This window comes from Cherax quadricarinatus, chromosome 38 (genome assembly GCF_038502225.1).
Source record: "Cherax quadricarinatus isolate ZL_2023a chromosome 38, ASM3850222v1, whole genome shotgun sequence".
Lineage (NCBI taxonomy): Eukaryota > Metazoa > Arthropoda > Malacostraca > Decapoda > Parastacidae > Cherax > Cherax quadricarinatus.
The window spans coordinates 21,602,868-21,618,398 of record NC_091329.1 but is presented as its reverse complement, the minus strand read 5'-3'; the positions used below and the strand labels follow the sequence as shown (position 1 = coordinate 21,618,398).

General features: G+C 41.6%; 1 long non-coding RNA gene across 1 annotated transcript in view; it reads right to left on the bottom strand.

Annotated features, from left to right (window-relative positions):
• Positions 1-119: 119 nt before the first annotated feature.
• The window catches only part of LOC128693046 (uncharacterized), a 34,152-nt gene continuing 18,740 nt past the window's right edge, over positions 120-15,531 (bottom strand). Inside the window, exon 3 of the long non-coding RNA XR_011392901.1 lies at positions 120-2,759. This is a non-coding gene — a long non-coding RNA (uncharacterized lncRNA). The remainder of the gene's footprint in view (positions 2,760-15,531) is intronic.

Genomic DNA, 15,531 nt, shown 5'->3' with positions numbered 1-15,531 from the left:
ATTTTTTCAAAGCAATATATATATATATATATATATATATATATATATATATATATATATATATATATATATATATATATATATATATATATATATATATATATATATATATATATTGCTTTGAAAAAATATCACATTTTTTCCTAAGGATTCGAACCCATGTTGTACTGGCCCGCCATTGTGAGCCAGAACCACATGAGGCCTTAACCCACAGGTCTACCCAATCTTTCAAGAACCAAGCACCCAGCCAAGCTAGGTGTGTTACTCTTGGTCCGAGGACATACGGTAGTGTGGGAGCTTGCAAGCTAATTTCATTCTCATCCCTGTTTATGAAATTATTCATAGGTTTTACAGTTAATGAAAAGATTTTTAAACTCGGTGATGTTTGCCTGCCAAATAGTTGAAGTCTGGCGAAATGTTTTCTAATAATTCTAGGCAAAGATTGCACATGAACTATCTAGGAAGTGTCAGGAGACAGGACAAGTGTCTCCTGACACGGGTCTTAATCCTATAAGTGGCCTGTTTACTTGCTAGGATGTGTACTGTATTAACGGCTTGAGGAACCTCCTCTGGATGACAATATCCTAGACTTAGTTTTATCTATGAATGAGGATGTAGCAAAACGCCTTGTAGCTGGTGGAGAATTTGACTTAAGTGATTAGTTTTAAATTATTTTCATTAAATATCCAAATGTGAATTGTAATGAAGACAGACAAATATGACGTAGATACATCTTGGATAATATTTGGAAAAATTATCATTGCTAAACAGAAGACCAGTTATAACCAACTCACCAGAATTGTGGAAAAATCTGTAGCATCGTGAAGTAAAAAATAACTGATAATGAGTAAAATAATGAGGAACACTTTTCGTTGACGAGAAAGTCTTGGTAACCATTGTGGAGAACTGGTTAGATAAGTGCACTTTCTTGCATGAAACAACATATAGCAATCGGTACTTATCTGTTAACAGCACGATGTCCAGCAGCCTACCCCTGGACATCCTTCGGGGTGCAGTTCCAGGTCCACTGGGGCTGTACGTTAATAACACTATGTAACACAATTTTTTATTCTGGGTAAGTGTTATTTTCTGGCTCTTTTTATTACAAAACAATAGAAAATATCCATTATTCCTTTTTAAACTTTGCTTTTGTGGCTTACAGGATGATTTTTTGCCAAAAAATGGCTAAATTTCAATATTTTTTGCTAATGTTGGATGTAAAACAAAATCATATAAAAAATAAATAAAATTTACATGAGGCCTGGTCACAGACCGGGCCGCGGGGGCGTTGACCCCCGGAACTCTCTCCAGGTAAGCTCAAGGTAAATAAAATAAAATTTACAAAGTTAAAAATGAACAGTTTTCTAGATTTGCGAGCATGTAGCAAATCACTTTTCCATTTCAGCCCCCAAATGTAGTCTCCCATCATGTTTTCATTATAAGATCTCTGATATCTATATTCAAAGTCCATTATAAATTGGTGGAAGCGCTCCCTTTGCTCCTATAGCATGCTCCCATATGACCCTTGAAATTGTCTAGATGCATCAAGGATGTGGACCATATCTTTTTACCAAAGTCTCAACAAGTTCCACATAACTGTCAGCCTTGTTGTTTCCCAGAAAGCCCTGTGCTACAGCAACAAAACTCTCCCAGGCTTCCTTTTCCATCTCTGTGAGCTTCTTTGGAAATTCTGAGCACTCCATGATTTTAATGGCTTGTGGTCCAGTGAAGATACCAGCCTTCATCTTTGCCTCTGATAGCTTGGGAAAGAAGTCTTAAAGATACGTAAGGCTGCAGGGCTGTAACAAACTGTTTCATTAGCCCTAGTTTGATGTATAATGGAGGGAATAGAACCTTTTGAGGATCCACCAATGGTTTATGTTTGATATTATGTCTTCTTACTGAGAACTAAGTCCTTTGAGGCCAGTGCTTCTTCTGGTAATGTGCTGCTCTATCCCAATGACAGAGATAACAGGGAAACTTGGTAACACCTCCTTGGATTCCCATAAAAAATGCCACCATTTTGAAGTCTCCAATAACCACCCAACCATACTTATCAAAATTCAAAGTTTCCAGTAGAAGTTTCACACTATTGTAATCCTCCTTAAGATGCACTGAATAAGCCAAAGGAAGAGATGGATACTTGTTCCCATTGTGCAGAAGTACAGCTTTTAGGCTTGTGGAGGAGCTGCCAATGAAGAGTCTCCACTTATCTGGATTGCATGCAATTCCAATTGCAACAACCAGGCCTGATACATAATTACAATAGCATAGCCTGGCTTCATTAGTGAAGAAGTTTGAGAAATGTTGGTGAGGTTTTCTTTGGCTTGTCACTTGCACACTTTCATCCACCAAGTCCCACTCTTTGAGCCTTGAAATTTAAAGCTCAGCATTTGACTTTGTCAAACCAAGATCTCTGATAAGGTCATTGAGGTCTGTTTGGTTTGGTTGGTAAGGATTCCTCCCAACAGCTGCATCTGTGAGATCATAGTCTTGTTCACTGTGCTCTGAATTGCTGCTTTCTTCTTCTGACGGTTGAATTCTTTCTGGAGGTGTAGGTACAGGAAGATCAGCACTGTGTGGTACTGGTGCAATAGAAGAGGGAAGGTCTGGATAAAAAATAGCAGGTACATTTTTCCCAGTTCGGTGTTGGGAAGGATCCACCAGGCAGAAGTAGCAGTTGGTTGAGTGATCAGCGGGTTCACACCATATTCTAGGAACAGCAAACTTCATGGCTCTTTTTTCTCCTCTATACCATCCTGTAAAAGAACAAAAGAATTAGTTTTTGTTACATACATTTCATTTAAAAAATGTTCCTATTGAAGATTTTACCCTTCATAAAACTAATGATTTTCATACCTTCCAATGTTTTCTTACAATGTTCACAAGCAACATGAGGTGCCCAGGTCTTGTCTTGGTCCACAACTGGCATGACATAATATGCTTTGTAAGCTTCACACATTTGTTTAGATGCTGTTACAGAGAACTTCTTTGCTCTTGTCTTAATGAATTGACCACATATGTAGCAGAATGCATTTGGAGAATGATTGCAGCCTCTTGATGCCATTTCACTTCTTCACTTCTCAGGTAGCCAGAGCTGAACTGAATGCTGGTTTATGAGCCCGTTTATATATTTGCCAAGCAAAACCCTAGGACATAATAGTTTTACATCAGTCTTTCTTGAAAGTGTTCCAGAAGTGTCCTGACCACAAAAGCAAAGTTCTGGGATCAAAATTGCTTTTTTCTTTAATTTTGTATAGTTATAAAGAATTGGGAAATGATGCTTATTTCCCACGAACACGACAAAAGTGAAATTTTGTTACATAGTGTAAATTTGTTAGATACCAGTTTGCCCCAAAGGAGTGTATATCTCAGCATTTCATTCCTTATCTGAAGTGCTTAGTGGTACTCACTTCATTAGGGCGTAAACCCCGTGTATAACAGCCTGGACTAGGACAGCCCTAATCACCTTGTGTCTGCCTAAAACTGCAGTTTATAATTGGCGTTACAAGTGAGATTAAGACTCACCTTGCTCGTGTAACATGAGCTTATGGCGTTGACAGCGCCATTAAGGCCGATGTCGGTAACTTGACTGAAGGCTTGAGTGTCTCGGGGAATGTTGCACTGTTCGCCACTACGTCGGGAATGTTTGTTACAATCACTCGCAATACCGGTTGCTCTTCACCTTTCAGTACCATCTTTTGTTCATCGTTTCGTGGTACTATCCACAGCAGGGAGAACACAGAGACGCAATAACACTACGTTCTACCGCGAATTTCCTGACTCATATAAGGGAACTATTATAACTTTCCTAGTTACCTGGGATTGTCAGAATGAACAATAGTCAAGAATGCACTGATCACTACTGTCCCTTTGTCTTTTAATGATAAGGAGGCAACGCCCTCGTGACACACGTCTTGTCTGTTCCTTGAAGCAATCTGAGGCGCCCCGCCCTCGTCGCCCTCCTCCTCATCGTCCCCATAAAGGATATGCTGAACTCAGCTTTATTTCTTTATTGCTACACATTGCAACAGTATTCAATACAAGAGGGTAGATATCTTGTTTTCTATCTATAGACTAGAATTCATAATAGTCCCAACTTGTAGATAAAATGGGCACAGGGTTTCCCTTAATTCCTGCTAAGGGTAAAACGAGTAATTACTCTGATTGTATAGTAATAATAATAATATCTTTATTTACTACAATTACATGTACAAGGTATACAGGTCTAGATGACATCAATGACATATTACTATATAGAAAGCCGCTTGTTATGCAGAGCATTTTGGGCAAATTATGTCAGTTTTGTCCCAGGAAGCGACCCACACCAATCAACTAACACCCAGGCATCCACTCTACTGATGGGTGAACACAGACAACCGGTATAAGGAAAACACGTCCAGTGTTTCCACCCCTTCGACGGGAATCGAACCCGGACCCCCTCACCGTGTGAAGCGAGAACTTTTGCCATCAGGTCACGGGGGACACCGTTAGTTGCAACAAGAACTCTAGGAAGGAGATGAAAGCGTGCCTCGTGATTCTACGGTACAAACATCTGGTCCTTATAAAGCTGTTAGCGAGGAAGAGTCCACTAGCCCCTTCCGGGAGGGCTAAGTCCCTCAGAGGGCTGAGGGGGGGGGGCTGAGAAATACCCCTTTTACTGGAGAATTTTCTCCACACCATAATTATGATTCGTATATTTCTGAAATCAGTGAAGCATGTTTTAATGATTATAATGGCTCAAAAAATATTTAAATCATATTTAAATCATATTATTGTATTAAAACTATCAAATAAAGCAAAGATAAATTTGTCATTAATCGTTAAAAATACTGATAAAAAACAAATACAAAAAAATAAGAGATAAAATAGTGAAAGTCTTAATTATACTTTTTGTCAATTCATTAAAACTGGAATAGGTTTGCAGAAGTGTAAGTTTGTAATGTTTCAAAAATCTTTAAACACTATAATAGAGTTATTATTAATTATAGTTCGATTTTCTTAATCTCTTAACATATTTGGTAAAGCTGTGGGAACAGTCACTGGGGACCACACAGCATCATAAATTGTAGAGACATAACATAATCTCCTGAGAAATCCGTATCATAATCTAGTGAGAAATCCGTATAGTAATCTCCTGAGAAATCCGTATCATAATCTAGTGAGAAATCCGTATCATAATCTCCTGAGAAATCTGTATCATAATCTCCTGAGAAATCCGTATCATAATCTCCTGAGAAATCCGTATCATAATCTCCTGAGAAATCTGTATCATAATCTCCTGAGAAATCCGTATCATAATCTGAGAAATCCGTATCATAATCTCCTGAGAAATCCGTATCATAATCTAGTGAGAAATCCGTATCATAATCTGAGAAATCCGTATAGTAATCTCCTGAGAAATCCCTATTGTTTAAGAAATCCTCTCGAGTATGAACGTATTTATTATAAATTTAAAGAGAAGTGGAGCGTAAAGTTGAATTATAATAAATTTAATTGAAAAGGTGAGAGAATTTCATGACTCGTCATTGTTCGGGAACATGAAACTTCTTCATATGTTGACATATAATTGAATATTCTATAATAATAACAGTTTATCAACAAAAATAATCCGAAAGTATTTTTTACAATACGTACTTACAGTTTTTGAGAAAGTTTTTATTATTCAGTTTCGTATGAGAGATTCCAGTGATGAGTCAAGTTGTTGATATAGAAGATTGTGTAGTAGTATTAATGGATGGAAGCGTAACTTGAAGAGCAGCTGTCTACACACAAACTGCTGGTATTCTTTAATAATGGTATATGTTATGTAACAAATGGAATGCCACAGAGGCCAGTCTTGGGGCCACTTCTGTTCTTCATTTATCTAAACTTCATTGATATATAATTTGTAACGCTAAACAGGACTAAATTCTCTGATGAGAAAAACTAATGAGTTAAGTTACAAGTGAACTGTATCATCGAGGATTGTGAGGAGACTTAAAGAACTTAATAAACTGTATTAATACACGTAGAAGAAATAACAAATCTGCTAAGTGCAAAGTAATGAATTTAAAACAAATTTGAAAATGCAGTTTTATTATTGAAACTAGTTTTTATTAAGATAAATGAATAAAAAAAACATGGGTGCAACAGTGGCATATTTCAGGCCAGAGAAGTAGCGTTTTAAAGGAAAATAATATATAATTGATACTTAGGCTTTATTGGTATAACAGAGAAGTATTAACACGGGAATGTTGTGCTCACGTTACATAAGTCTTTGTTTCATTATATTCTTCAATATTTTTATGTGCAGTTTTGTCCTCGTAATAAAGATAAAATATTGAGAAACTAACAAGGGATACAGTTAGTATTATTATAGGCGTCATTTATCCTTCTCTAATAATGTAATAAATTACTTGATAAAAGAGGACAAAAATGGAAAATTATAACACAGGATCAAGCATAAGCATGTGGACAGACTAGTGTGTTAGTTACGCAAGATAAAGTGCTTATGTCGAACACCTGACCACCAGTACAACTGTACTGACGGAGGATAAGGCCGCCTGAGCCTGATGCTGGGTTGTTACAAGTGTAGTACTTCTCACACTTACACTCAGGGTAGGCATACACTCCTGCTACTTTATTAACACACGATGCAACCTCACAGCTAGGCGTGGTAGTGGTGGTGGTAGTTGGAATGATGATGGTGGTAGTAGGTGTGGTGGTGGTGGTAGTAGGAGTGGTGGTGGTAGTAGTAGTAGTGGTGGTGGTAGTTGGAGTGGTGGTGGTGGTGGTAGTAGGAGTGGTGGTAGTGGTAGTAGGAGTGGTGGTGGTGGTAGTAGTAGGAGTGGTAGTGGTGGTGGTAGTTGGAGTGGTGGTGGTGGTAGTTGGAGTGGTGATGGTGGTAGTAGGTGTGGTGATGGTGGTAGTAGGTGTGGTGGTAGTGGTGGTTTCTTCTGGATTAGGGGTCGTGGTAGCCAATTTAGTTCCGTTTATATCAACGCCTGCACAAAGAGGGACGGTGTTAGGGGCTACGCAGAAGCCAGCTTCACCAGTTACTTCGTCTACTATCATATAACCCATGCCAGTACACTTGTGATCCCCAGGACACGGCTCACCTCTGTAAGTGGAAATAAAGTTTGAAAATAAACAAAGCCAGCAACTTGTAGACTCATACAGTAATTAGCGAACCATTGTCAAGATGTTTTTCAATCGCTGCAGTATGAGAGAGATAAATATATTCCGTATCTCATAACTCCTCCCTCTGTAATTTAAAGCATGCTAGATGTGTAATAGCTGTACCTGAACTTTCTCAAGCGACGTAGTAACAATAAGTCAACCTTTCTTGCCCAAGAGGTCTAGAAATTAGTGATCATCTGTCTCAAGAGGTCCAGTACCATTATTCCTTTCAGAACCTTTAGTCCTTAAGCCAAGAGGCTCAAGAGCAGCTTATAAACATTTTTAAGTGCCCTAGGAGCTACAGTTCAACCTAGTCAGTCATTGTGGAAATTCGTAATGAGTCAGACATAACTATGCATATCCATGTCCAAGGAGCTTCAGGGGGCCCTCGGGCAATTTCCGCGCGCGCTCAACCAAAATTCGAAAAATTATGAAAGTTGAGTTATATATACCGAAAAATAGCTTAACTCTTTGGCAGCACAATGGTACCAGAATGAATGTTCTACGACGTTTCTACAAGAAATTATAGTCATTTATATCAGGTATAGTGACGGTGATATTGGTAGCGAGTCTGTTCACAGCCCATATATATTTTGGTACATCATTCGCTGCCTGACCACGGTGGAGTGCGGTTGTGCTCTGCACCCCTCTGCTGTTTTCAGGCGAGCTACCTCAGTTCATCAACAACCATTGAGTAGTGAGGACGTGCGCTGCTCATTTTGGGATATCAAAATGGCGGAACATACAGTACGGAGAGTAAATACTATCTGCATAGAGCTGGTTCGTGGTACGTTAAGTGGAGATACGATGAACGTCCTTCTCCCTAACATCATCAGGGATACATATGGTATTCCCAACGAGGAATTGTATGGCGTCGCTCTTAATGGTTTAACAAGAATCTTTGTGAAATTTCTACGAGCCGGCTTCTACACAAGAATTGTCGAGCATTACCAGGAACAACGCATGAGTGTGAATTCAGCGATGGATGTTGTGTTACATGACGTCTCTAAGTACTTCACATGGGTGAAGGTACGGAATGTACCCTTCGAGGCTACGGCTTATGGCCTACAGGAGCTTTTTCGCAGTTATGTGACAGTGCATTCTGCAACTATGGGGGTGTGGAGGGATGGTCCGTATGAAGGAATGCCGGAAGGTTCCTACACCCTTAAAATGTCTTTAACAAGGCCTATACCATCCTATGTTACGATGATCGGTTGTAGAACACAGGTTTATGTGTACTATGCTGGGCAACGGAAAACATGTCGTCTGTGTAGCTCTTATGAGCACATGGCAGCCCAGTGTCCTAGGAGGCGGACTTCTCGAATTCTGGAAACTCCAATTGTGATTCAACAGTCGTGTGATTTGGTGCCTGGCTCTGATGCCTCGGGAGGCCGGAGGCCTGACCTCTGGAGCGAAGAGGTCGACCGGGAGGTGGCGGCGGCGGAGACATGTGTCACTCTCCCAGGGGCATCGGGGGAGTCGAAGGTGACATCTGAGGAGTCTATCGTCCAGGAAACTTCAACCCAGGATGGTTTATTGGCAGATGTGATCAAGGATTTTATGGATGGGGAGGAACCCTGTGCAAAAGGTGTCCTCAGTTTATGTGAAGCTGGAGCGTTGGAGGGACAACAAATTGTGGAGGAAGACTTGGGTAAGAAAGGGCTGGAGCGTGTGGTGGCCGTGGAGGTACACCAGGAGGATTCGTCTGAGGGTGATATGTGTGTAAGTGGGAGTTCTAGGAAACGAACTGCGGCATCAGAGATAGACGAGGTCATTACCCCGGGGCAGAGGCCGGGGAAGAAGTCATGGGCAGCGGTTGTGGAGCCAATGCCACATAGTGGTAGAGGTGCGCCTGAGCTGCAAAGTGGGAAAGAGAGGGGGGAGGTGACTGCACAGGAAAACTCGAGTGGCAAAGGAACACGTAATATGAAAAGTGCAGTGAGTAAATCCCAGAGGCATAGGGGAAAGCCGCTCCTTCTGTAATTTTCAGATGTGTCACACTTAATGTTAATGGACTTAAGACTGAGGTCAAGAAAGTTTGGTTGGAGTGGTTTTTAAGGCAGTTTGATGTTGACATATACTTTTTGCAAGAGCATAATCACAGGGCTGGTTGTGTGTTGCGGGTGAAAGGATATCGGATATATGTTACCAGTGGTTTGCAATTGAAAGGTGGGGTAGCAGTGGCGGTAAAGGAGACCAGCCCCTTGCGTGTCATCGGTTGGGAAGAGAGGGGGGTGGGAGGGTCGTGAGGGTGGATGGTGTCTGGGGTGAGAGTCGAGCTAGTTTCGTAGGAGTTTACATGCCAGCAACTAGCAATACCAGGGTAAAAGTAGATTTTGTCAGAGAGGTATTGCTGTATCACTTGAGAGGTTTGCCTGCTATAACAGTAATAGGAGGTGATTGGAATTGTGTGATTAGGAGTGGTGATGTCGAACCGAGAGGGGCGGGTTTGTGTGCTGAGTGTGCTGAGGGATGTATTGTGAGATATTGGGGTTGTTGATGTGGTGGGGAGGGGGGGATACCTAGTGGAGCATACGTTCGTCCGTAGGGGATATGAAGTGCGATTGGACAGAATTTATATTAAGCAGGGTATAGATGTTGTGAGGGTGGAAACCTTCGATGTGGGGTTTTCGGATCACAGGGCGGTAATAGCAGATTTGATGTGGGATGGAGTGGTGCGTATTTATTCTGGGTACTGGAAATTAAATGTAAGGCTTCTTAAGGAGGAGGGGGAGGGGCCTTTTTTCAGTGATTGGTGGTTGCCTTTTTGGGAGGCTAGGGACAGGGAGATAGATCTGTTAGATTGGTGGGAAATGCAGGCAAAACCTGGAATAGCAAATTTTTTTAAGGTTAGGGGACGAGAAGAGGCGAGGTGGCGTTTTGGGTTGCAAAATTATCTGGAGGGACAGTTGCAAGATTGTTATGTTGGGGGAGGTGGTAGGAGGGATGATATGGACAGTCTGCGGAGTAGAATCACTGAATTACACAATGATAGGTTTGGTGCAATTAGGGTTAGGGCGGGGTTAGAGGATGTTTTGTGGGGTGATAAGCCGTCTGGGTTTGTTTTACGTAAATTTAGGGACCGACAGAGTGTAACCACCATTCTACAATTGGAGACAAGCCCTGGGGTGGGAGGGTATCCAGAGGGTCGAGTCCTATCCAATACGGAAAGTATGAGTCTCTATGCAGATAGTTGGTTTAGGGAGAAATGGAGTTGGAGGGAGGGGGGTTCCTGGGAGGGTATTTTTGAAGGGGGGTTCCATAGCGTTTTAAGTGAGCAGGATAGAGTAGGGTTGGAGGTTGGTATAAGTGAGGTTGAGGTGGAAGAGGCAGTTTTCGGGATGAGTACCAGGAAAAAACCAGGGATAGACGGTATACCAAATGATTTTTATAGAGCACATTGGGGGTGTATTAGGCAGTGCTTTGTTAGGCTATTGGATCATATGTTAACTAGTGGGAAGTTGGGCACATCGCAAAGTACGGGTGTCATAGTTTTGGTGCCAAAGAAGAGGGGGGGGGGGAAGAGAGTTGAGTGCTTACCGTGCAATATCTTTGATGTGCGCAGATTACAAGGTTTTTGCGAAAATTTTGGGTAATAGACTGAAGAAGGTCATGGGGTCGGTGATACATGGGGGACAGTTTGGTATCCCGGGGAGGAGTATGCGGGTAGGTCATGGACGTATTCGGGATTTCCTTGAGGGTAGTAGTAAGGGAGGTATTCTAGGTCTGGATTGGGAGAAAGCTTATGATTATGTGGATAGGGAATTTTTGATTGAGTGTATGGTGAGAATGGGTTTTGGAGGGAGGGTGGTTGGATGGGTGAGGACTTTGTATGAGAATGCATCGATGAGAGTACAGGTAAATGGTAGGTTGGGTAGTTCTGTTAGCAAGCCGCTAACCAGACTGAGAGTCGAAGATCAAAATGAATTTTTTATGAGAGAGCCACAAAATTTGATTAACACAAGCCTATCCGATGTTATCCTGACGCCAAATGACTTCGAACAGGCGATAAATGACATGCCCATGCACTCTGCCCCAGGGCCAGACTCATGGAACTCTGTGTTCATCAAGAACTGCAAGAAGACCCTATCACGAGCCTTTTCCATCCTGTGGAGAGGGAGCATGGACACGGGGGTCGTCCCACAGTTACTAAAAACAACAGACATAGCCCCACTCCACAAAGGGGGCAGTAAAGCAACAGCAAAGAACTACAGACCAATAGCACTAACATCCCATATCATAAAAATATTTGAAAGGGTCCTAAGAAGCAAGATCACCACCCATCTAGAAACCCATCAGTTACACAACCCAGGGCAACATGGGTTTAGAACAGGTCACTCCTGTCTGTCTCAACTATTGGATCACTACGACAAGGTCCTAAATGCACTAGAAGACAAAAAGAATGCAGATGTAATATATACAGACTTTGCAAAAGCCTTCGACAAGTGTGACCATGGCGTAATAGCGCACAAAATGCGTGCTAAAGGAATAACAGGAAAAGTCGGTCGATGGATCTATAATTTCCTCACTAACAGAACACAGAGAGTAGTCGTCAACAGAGTAAAGTCCGAGGCAGCTACGGTGAAAAGCTCTGTTCCACAAGGCACAGTACTCGCTCCCATCTTGTTCCTCATCCTCATATCCGACATAGACAAGGATGTCAGCCACAGCACCGTGTCTTCCTTTGCAGATGACACCCGAATCTGCATGACAGTGTCTTCCATTGCAGACACTGCAAGGCTCCAGGCGGACATGAACCAAATCTTTCAGTGGGCTGCAGAAAACAATATGAAGTTCAACGATGAGAAATTTCAATTACTCAGATATGGTAAACATGAGGAAATTAAATCTTCATCAGAGTACAAAACAAATTCTGGCCACAAAATAGAGCGAAACACCAACGTCAAAGACCTGAGAGTGATCATGTCGGAGGATCTCACCTTCAAGGACCATAACATTGTATCAATCGCATCTGCTAGAAAAATGACAGGATGGATAATGAGAACCTTCAAAACTAGGGAGGCCAAGCCCATGATGACACTCTTCAGGTCACTTGTTCTATCTAGGCTGGAATATTGCTGCACACTAACAGCATCTTTCAAGGCAGGTGAAATTGCCGACCTAGAAAATGTACAGAGAACTTTCACGGCGCGCATAACGGAGATAAAACACCTCAATTACTGGGAGCGCTTGAGGTTCCTAAACCTGTATTCCCTGGAACGCAGGAGGGAGAGATACATGATTATATACACCTGGAAAATCCTAGAGGGACTAGTACCGAACTTGCACACGAAAATCACTCACTATGAAAGCAAAAGACTTGGCAGACGATGCACCATCCCCCCAATGAAAAGCAGGGGTGTCACTAGCACGTTAAGAGACCATACAATAAGTGTCAGGGGCCCGAGACTGTTCAACTGCCTCCCAGTACACATAAGGGGGATTACCAACAGACCCCTGGCAGTCTTCAAGCTGGCACTGGACAAGCACCTAAAGTCAGTTCCTGATCAGCCTGGCTGTGGCTCGTATGTTGGTTTGCGTGCAGCCAGCAGCAACAGCCTGGTTGATCAGGCTCTGATCCACCAGGAGGCCTGGTCACAGACCGGGCCGCGGGGGCGTTGACCCCCGGAACTCTCTCCAGGTAAACTCCAGGTAAATGGGGAGGGGTTTAAGGCAGGGGTGTCCACTCTCCCAAATACTCTTTGCATGTATGCAGAATCCTTTCTATGTTCTGGTTGATGGTGGGACGGGAAGGATGGGGGAGAGTGGAGGATTTTGTGGGAATATTGTTGGTTATGTAGATGATACAACTGTTTTACTTAATGAGATAGAAGATTTAAGTTAAGTGGGAAGGGTAATTGAGATTTTTGGGAATGCTACTGGGATGAGAGTTAATAAGCAGAAATCACGGTTGTTGGAGGTAGGCGCTTGGGTAGGAAGGACCTTGGGGGAGGAGTTTGGTTGGATAACTGTAGATAGGCTAAAGATTTGTGGGATTTTGTATTTGGCAGATGCACAGGAGAGCAGGAGGGTTAATTAAGAAATGGTAATGGACAGAGCTTTGAGTAGGCTCAGGAGTCTAAGGGCCGGGGATGTAACCTTGCATCAAAGGGTTGTGGTGGTAAATACGCTGATTTATAGTAAGGTGTGGGGAGTGGCGGAAATTTACCCATTACGAAGTCAGGATATTATGGAATTACAAAGAAGAGCCTTAAGGTATGTGTGGGGTTATGGGAGGGCGTGGTTGGGCAAAGATGTGGTAATGACTGCGGTAAGACAAGGAGGATTGGGATTGATGGCATTAGGGTCTAGGGTGAAGGCGCTATATGTGAAGCAGAGGTATATTCGGGCAGTGGGGGAAAGGGGTCTTCGGGTGGGGGAGGTGATGGGGGATATCCGCAAATGGTGGGGTGGCAGGGACTTAGTGGAGTGTGAAGATATGTTGCGGTTTATGTTAAAGGTACGCAATGTTAAAAAACTCAAGGTAAAACGGTTAGTGGGTGTGGGTTGTCGTCAGGAATCAATGCAAGGGATGGCAGTGTATCCCACATATGATTGGAGAGTGATATGGGTGGAATTTAGTAAATTAAGAATACCGGCAAGAGCGAGGGAATTAGTATATAGATTTCTTATGGGGACGTTAGCATCGAAAGAGGTGCTAAGACGAATGGGTTTTGTGAGAGAGGCGTCATGCGGTTTTTGTGGGGAAGTTGAAACGGCTTTTCATGTAGTATATTTTTGTTCTGCTTTGGAGGTGGTAAGATTGTGGTTGAAGAGGGTTTTCTTTTTATTGGGGGGGGACAGATATCACCCCTTAGGGCTTTAATGTTAGATATGGGAGGGGTACCCAAAGAGGTGGGGAGGGGTACCCAAAGAGGTGGGGAGGGCTATCAGATACGTAATAGTTGATTACTTGTATGTTTCTTGGGGGATGAGGGAGGTGGAGGGAAACATTAGGATAAAAGCGTTGGCGGCGTGTTTTTATAGGACAGCGTGTAGGAACAAACAATTATATGGGGGAAGGTGGGTAATTAGTTTTCCGGAGGGATGTCGTGGACTTACTGTTGAACGTCTACTCCGTTTGGTGACGGGGTGAGAGGCAAGGGGTTGGTCTCTTCAGTGGTGTGTCCTCTTGGAGTGATTGGAAGCCTGATGAGGAAGGTTGATTGGTTTGCAAGGTGGTTGATGTGGGTAAAGTTTATTGGAAGGGAGCCGTCGGGGGCTCCGGGGTATGTAGACCTTATGAATTTGTAAAATCACAGAGTCAAAAGTTGTATGTGATTTTCTGTTTTTTCTCTTATTGTTATAAGAACCATTTTATATAGGGGGTTTATATTTATATGTATATTGTGAGGATATGTTTTATATATTCGAATCTGATGATAAATTTATCCTTGTCATACGTCTATTTTTTATCGTATTGAATGGGTACTTTATGAACTATGTACGAAAATATATAAGTATTTGATGGGGTTTATATATACCCTTATTTGAATGGAAGGTCCTATTATATATTGAGTGTTAATCGGTAACATTAACTTTGTGTGTGTGTAGGTGTGTTTGTGGGAACCAATGTCTTAGGTATAGTTCTATCATTGAATGTAATATTTTTTAGTTTATTTGCAGACAAGTCATTTAGCGCTTTATTTCTATGTATGATCCAGTTTGTTCTGTACGAACAAGTGCACATACACGTATGTGTGTATATGCATGCGTATATGTATACATATATATATGATTGTAGGACTCATTCCTACATGTTTTATAATGACTCCGACTGTTTGTTTGGAAGTTGGTTGGTTGGGTTATTTTAGTAGAATTTGTTATATCAATGTGTTACAATGTTTTTTTTTTTTTTTTTTTTTTTTTTGTGTGTGTACCTGACATTGTCTGCCACTTCTGTTTTGGATGTTATATATTTAGTTTATGTCTAGTTTATTTTGTGATAAGTCTTTTTGTGTTTGTTTTTTTGTTCTAGTATAATCCAGTCTGTTCTGTAAGAACATATGTGCACATACATGTATGTGTATATGTGCATGTATGTGCATATATACATGTTTATAGGACTTATTCCTACATGTTTTATAATGATTCCGACGTTCTGTTTAGTAGTCGGTATGTTTTTTTTTTTCCCGTAAACGGGTTGGGTTTATTACGGTAGAATTTCGTTATATCAATATGTTAAAATGTTTTTTTTTTTTTGTTTTTTGTGTGTGTACTGACATTGTCTGTCACGGTTTTTTGATTTGCCAATTGTTGGCTTGTATCATGTGTATGTTGTTTTTAAATAAAATATATATATAAAAAAAAGAAAAAAAAACTTAGGTTTTGATGAGGTCAGGGTATGACCATTCATTAGGAAAATTAATG